Genomic DNA, 6,000 nt, shown 5'->3' on the forward strand with positions numbered 1-6,000 from the left:
GGGCTCGATCCCAGAACGCCGGGATCACGCCCTGAGCCGAAGGCAGACGCTTAACCGCTGTGCCACCCAGGCGCCCCTCTTTTTTTATTCTTTATTATAAAGCACCCCATTGTGTGTATGGATCATCATTGATTTTACCAATGCCCTATGTAGAGACATTCAGGTCATTACCAATAGTTTGCATTTACAAATAATGTTCCATTGGGGGACCTAATGCACATGCGTTTTTCTTACTGTTAGAGGTGTATCTTCAGGGCAAATTCCAAGAACTGGGATTGCTAAATGGAAAGGAAATGCATATGTAATTTTGTTAGAGATTGCCGATTTCCCCAGGGCGAGGGTTCTATCATCCGCCTTCCCACCAGCAATGAGAGAGAGTGCCTCACAGCCTTGCCAGCCCAATATGGTGCCAAGCTTTTGAAGTTTTTGCCAACCCGTGAGAAGAGGAATGGTCTCTCAGTGTAATTTTATTTGCTTTTCTCTTATTATGAGTAAAATCAAAATAGTTTCATATGACTAAGGACCATTGTACATTTTTTTTTTATGACTTGTTTGTGCCTTTAATTCATCGTTCTATTGAGGTTTTGGTCATTTTTCCCCTTTATGAGTTTTCAAGTATTAAGGATAATACCTTTTTATCTGTGATCTATTGTGATGCAAATATTCTTCCCCAGCTTGTCATTTGTCATGTTACTTCGGCTGTGGGTTTTTTCCATTAAAATTTTTTTTGATTTTTATATAGTCACATTTATCTTTTAAGAAGTTTTTTCAACTGGATTTTAAGTCTTCTTTAGAAACTTTTCTTATATTCATGTTATAGATAAATTCAACCGTGTTGTCTTCTAGGACTTGTACAGTTTTATTTTTTATCTGTATATCTGCATAAATAAATTTTACATTTCGTATCTCGGGATCCTTGTGGAGTTTATTTTTACGTATGATGAAAGGAATGCATTTAATTGCATCTTTTCCAAAAGACTCTCCGGTCGCGTCAGTATCACTTTGTAAAAAAGTTCGTCTTTGCGCAGGGGTTTGAGAGCCTCCTTTATCATATGTAACATTTCCACAGGTACGTGGGTCCTTCTGTGGACATCCTGCTCTCTGCTTTTGCACCAGTCTGCCTGCTTGTTCATGTGGCGGTACTGTTACACCATTTTAATGATAGAACCTTTATAGACTTTTTAAAAAAGATTTTATTTATTTGAGAGAGAGAGAGAGAGAGAAAGATACTGAGAGCAAGGATGAGAGGGAGACACAGGCTCCCTGCTGAGCAAGGAGCCTGATGCGGGGCTCGATCCCAGGACTCTGGGCTCATGACCTGAGCCAAAGGCAGACACTTAACTGACTGAGCCACTTGGCACCCCTACTTCATAGACCGTTTTAGTATCTGATAGGGCTAGTCCCTTTTCATAGCTTGCAATAGCTAGCTATTCATGCCTGTTTATTTTTCCTTGTGAACTTTTGTTGCAACTTACCTAGCTTCGTAAAAAACCCGTTAGGTATTTTTATTGTTATTGCCTCAAGTTTATAAATTAGCACAGGGAGAAGTCATTTTTTTATGATGCTGAGCTGTCCTGTCCAAGAACGAGGGCCACCTTTCCATTTGTTCACGTCTGATTTTGTGTCTTTCAGGGGTGTTTTTAAGGTTTTCGTATACAGGTTGTATTAGTTATCTCTTGCTGTGTAACGAATTATGTCTGCACTTGGTGGCTGAATGCGGTAATAAGCATTTATTAGCCCACACATTGTCTGTGGGTCAGGAATTCAGGAGTGGCCTTGCTGGGTGATTCTGGCTTTCGGGTGTCTCGTGAAGTAGTCGTCAGGATGGTGGCCAGGGCTGCAGATAGCTGAGGCTAAGCTGTTGCTTCTAAGACGCTCGCTCACGTGGCTGGCAAGTTGGTGCTGGCTGTTGGGAGGCCACAGTTTTTCACCGTGTGGTCCTCTGCATAGGGCTGCTTGAGTGTCCTCCAAACACGGCAGGGAGCTTTCACCAGACAAATGATCCAATGAAAGAACGAGGTGGAAACTACAGTTGTTTTTTATAGCTGAGCCTTGGATGTCACGCAACATCGTTTCTGTGGTTTGTGTATCCGGTGCACAGACGAGCACTATTCAGTGTGGGAGAGGTCTATACAAAGAGGTGAGTTCATGGGTATGGTGATCATGAAGGCCATCTTGGAGGTACACATCTTGCACATATCTGTAGTGTTTTTACACTACATAAGGTAGAGTTTTGGAATCATGGTGTACGTGTGTTTATTGGAAATGGGTGTTGAATTTTTAAAAAGAAGTTTACATCATTTATGAAGATCATAACATGATTTTTCTCCTCAGATTTATGGTATTTTCTGCTAATACAATTCCCATATTGAGTGTACTTGGAGTGCCTACAACAAATCCTGCTTGGTTATTGCATATTATTTTCACAGTGTGGTGATTGATTCTGTTTGCTAATAAATATTGAATATTTTTGAATCAATAGTCACAAATTATAGTTGGTAATTTTATTTTTAAAAATTTGGACTATGTTGGGGCACCTGGGTGGCTCCTTCTGTTAAGCATCTGCCTTTGGCTCAGGTCATGATCTCAGGGTCCTGGGATCAAGCCCCGCATTGGGCTCCCTGCTCAGCAGGGAGTCTGCTTCTCCCTCTGCCTGTCCCTCCCCCTGCTTATGTACCCCCCCTCAAATAAACATATCTTTAAAAAATTTGGACTATGTCATATTTGGCTATCAACATTATCTTTGTAAAATGATTTCAAAAATTGTACTTTTCTGTTCTGTGCTTAGGGACAAGTTTTGTTACATTGGGACTATCTGGTTATTGATAGTTTGGTAAAATTTCATTGTGAAACCTGTGAGCCTGGTGCTCTATAGACTTGATACATTTCTCAATTTTTTTTTCTATGAAAATTAGCCCATTTAAGCTTTCTTTCTTTCTTTTTTTTTTTTTTTAAAGATTTTTTATTTATTTATCAGACAGAGAGAGAGACAGCCAGCAGAGAGGGAACACTGGCAGGGGGAGTGGGAGAGGAGAAGCAGGCTCCCAGCAGAGGAGCCTGACACAAGGCTCGATCCCAGGACCCTGGGATCAGGCCCTGAGCTGAAGGCAGATGCTTAACGACTGTGCCACCCAGGCGCCCCCATTAAAGCTTTCTAACTATACTTAAAGAATTTAGGTAAACTGTGTTGTTGCTTTTTTTCCTATTAGCATATAATGTATTGTTTGTTTCAGGGGTAGAGGTCTGTGATTCATCAGTCTTACACAATACACAGTGCTCACCACAACACATGCCCTCCCCAATGTCTGTCACCTGGCCACCCCATCCCTCCCACCCGCCTCCACTCCAGCAACCTTCAGTTTGTTTCCTAAGAGTCTCTTATGGTTTGTCTCCCTCTCTTGTTTCTTCTTGTTTCATTTTTTCCTCTCTTCCCCTATGATCCTCTGCCTTATTTCTCAAATTCCACATATCAGTGAGATCATAGGATAATTGTCTTTCTCTGACTTATTTCGCTTAGCATAATACCCTCTAGTTCCATCTATGTTGTTGCAAATGGTAAGATTTCATTTTTTGATGACTGCGTAATATTCCATTGTGTGTGTGTGTGTGTGTGTGTGTGTGTGTGTGTGTGTGTATCACATCTTCTTTATCCATTCATCTATCGATGGACATCTGGGCTCTTTCCATAGTTTGACTATTATGAACATTGCTGCTATAAACATCAGGGCGCAGGTGCCCCTTCATATCACTACATTTGTATCTTTGGGGTAAACACCCAGTACTGCAATTTCTGGGTCATAGGGTAGCTCTATTTTCAACTTTTTGAGGAACCTCCACACTGTTTTCCAGAGTGGCTGCACCAGCTTGCATTTCCCCCCAACTAAACTGTATGTCTTTAACAATTATTAATTTGATATGGGCTTTTAAATTTATTTACATAGAGATATGCAAAGTAATCTCATGATTTTTAAAGTTTTCTTTTATCTCAGTGGCCATTTCTTATTTATTTATATATTTGTGTTTTCTTTCCTTTTTTTCTTGGTTAGGCTAACTAGTGATATGCCCACTTCATTAATACTCTTCAAAGAACCAGGATTTTGATTTATTAATTAGATTTCATGTATTTCTCTTTTCTACTATATTAATTTTCACTTTTAACTATTATTTTGTTCTTTATGCTTTATTTTAGTGAACTTGGTCGTTCTTTTAAAAAACATTTTCTGGAAGTAACCCTAAGAGTATTATGGGCCTCCCTTGCCATGACTTGGTCCCCCTGGAGTTTAAAAAATGTACTTTTAGTTTGAAACTTAATTCATTAATTTTTATTATTTTATTTTAATTGATATAATTATATGGGTCAATAATTTTTTTCCTGATTATTGCTTGAATGTATTCCATAGATTCTGACATGCAGTATTTCCATTATCATTACATTTTAGAGAATTTGAAATTTGGGGTTGTGTTTGCTTTTTTTTTTTTTTTAAGATTTTATTTATTTATTTGTCAGAGAGAGAGAGTGAGAGCACAAGTAAAAAGCAGCAGGCAGAGGGAGAAGCGGGCTCCCCGCTGAGCAGGGAGTCTGAGGTGGGGCTAGATCCCAGGACCCTGGGACCATGACCTGAGCTGAAGGCAAACGCTTAACTGACGGAGCCACCCCGGCATCCCGTGTTTGCTTTTTCACCTAATATTTAAGAGAACATTTTTAATTCCCAGGTGAAATGTTTTCTTATTTTTAAATAGTGTTATCAATTCCTTGTTGCATTATAATTAGAGAGTGTTGTTTATACTATTTATTCTGTGTGTGACTTACTGATGCTTTCTTTGTGACCTAATAGTTGATCCATTTTGTAAATGTTCCATGTGGGTTTGAGAGGAGAATGTATTTTCTATTTGGGGGGTTTAATGTTCGATATGTTTCTGTAAGATCTTTTTTTTTTTTTTTTAAGATTTTATTTATCTATTTGAGAGAGAGAGAGTGAGCCAGAGAACACAAGTGATGGGGAGGGAGAAGCAGACATCCCCCTGAGCAGGCAGCCCGACCGGGACCTCCATCCCAGGACCCCAGGATCATGACCTGAGCTGGAGGCAGACGCTTAAGCGACTGAGCCCCCCAGGTGCTTCTGTAAGATCTGTTTTACTGAGAATGTTATTTAGGCCTTCTCTAGCCCCATTAATTTTTTGTCCCCTTGATCTATGTTACAATGAGAGTAGTTTGCTCAAGTACGTTATCAGTGTGCTTTTGTGTATTTGTATTTGCTTTTGTAAATGGTTGCTGTGTTATTTGGTTTATAGATATTTCTAAATGTTATATCTCTGTTTTGAATTGCAGCTGTTAGTATTAATAGTGGTCTTTTTGTTTCATTAATTTGTCTTTGGCTTGCATTCTACTTTGATATCAGCGTTGCAAACACTGTTTTCTTACTGGTTTCCTTTGCCTGTTGTGTCTGTATCCATCCCTTTGCCTTTAGTCTTTGCGATTCGCTGGTTTTCAGGTGTAACTCTTGTATACATCATAGATTTGCTATTTCTTTGTGAGTCGTTTTGGAAATATTTTTATTTTGAAAGATGAGTTAAGCCAATTCACATTTACTGAAATGCTTGTTACATTCTCTACTCTTTCATTTTATTTCAGTTATAATTACCGTATGTGTTGTATTTTCTGTTTCTCTACTTGACACGTTTGTTTTGCTTTTTAATTTTTAAATTTTCTTTGGGACTAGGATTAGGTGTTTCGGTGATAACCTTTGTATTTACACCTTTTTAAATGCCCTTCTCCACTATTTCCTTAACCTTCATTATCTGATTAGTCAGTTTCTTTTTTATTTTAAGATTTTAATATTTAAGTAACCTCTACACCCAGTGTGGGGCTTGAACTCACAACCTGGAGATCAAGAGTCACATGTTCTACCTACCGAGCCAGCCAGGCGCCCCTAATTTGTCAGTTTCTAATGTAGCCTCTGACTCTTCCCTTTTATGCGCACAATGAATGTTCTCAAACTG

The sequence above is a fragment of the Ursus maritimus genome, unplaced genomic scaffold (genome assembly GCF_017311325.1).
Source record: "Ursus maritimus isolate PB19 unplaced genomic scaffold, ASM1731132v1 scaffold_5, whole genome shotgun sequence".
Classification (NCBI taxonomy): Eukaryota; Metazoa; Chordata; class Mammalia; order Carnivora; family Ursidae; genus Ursus; species Ursus maritimus.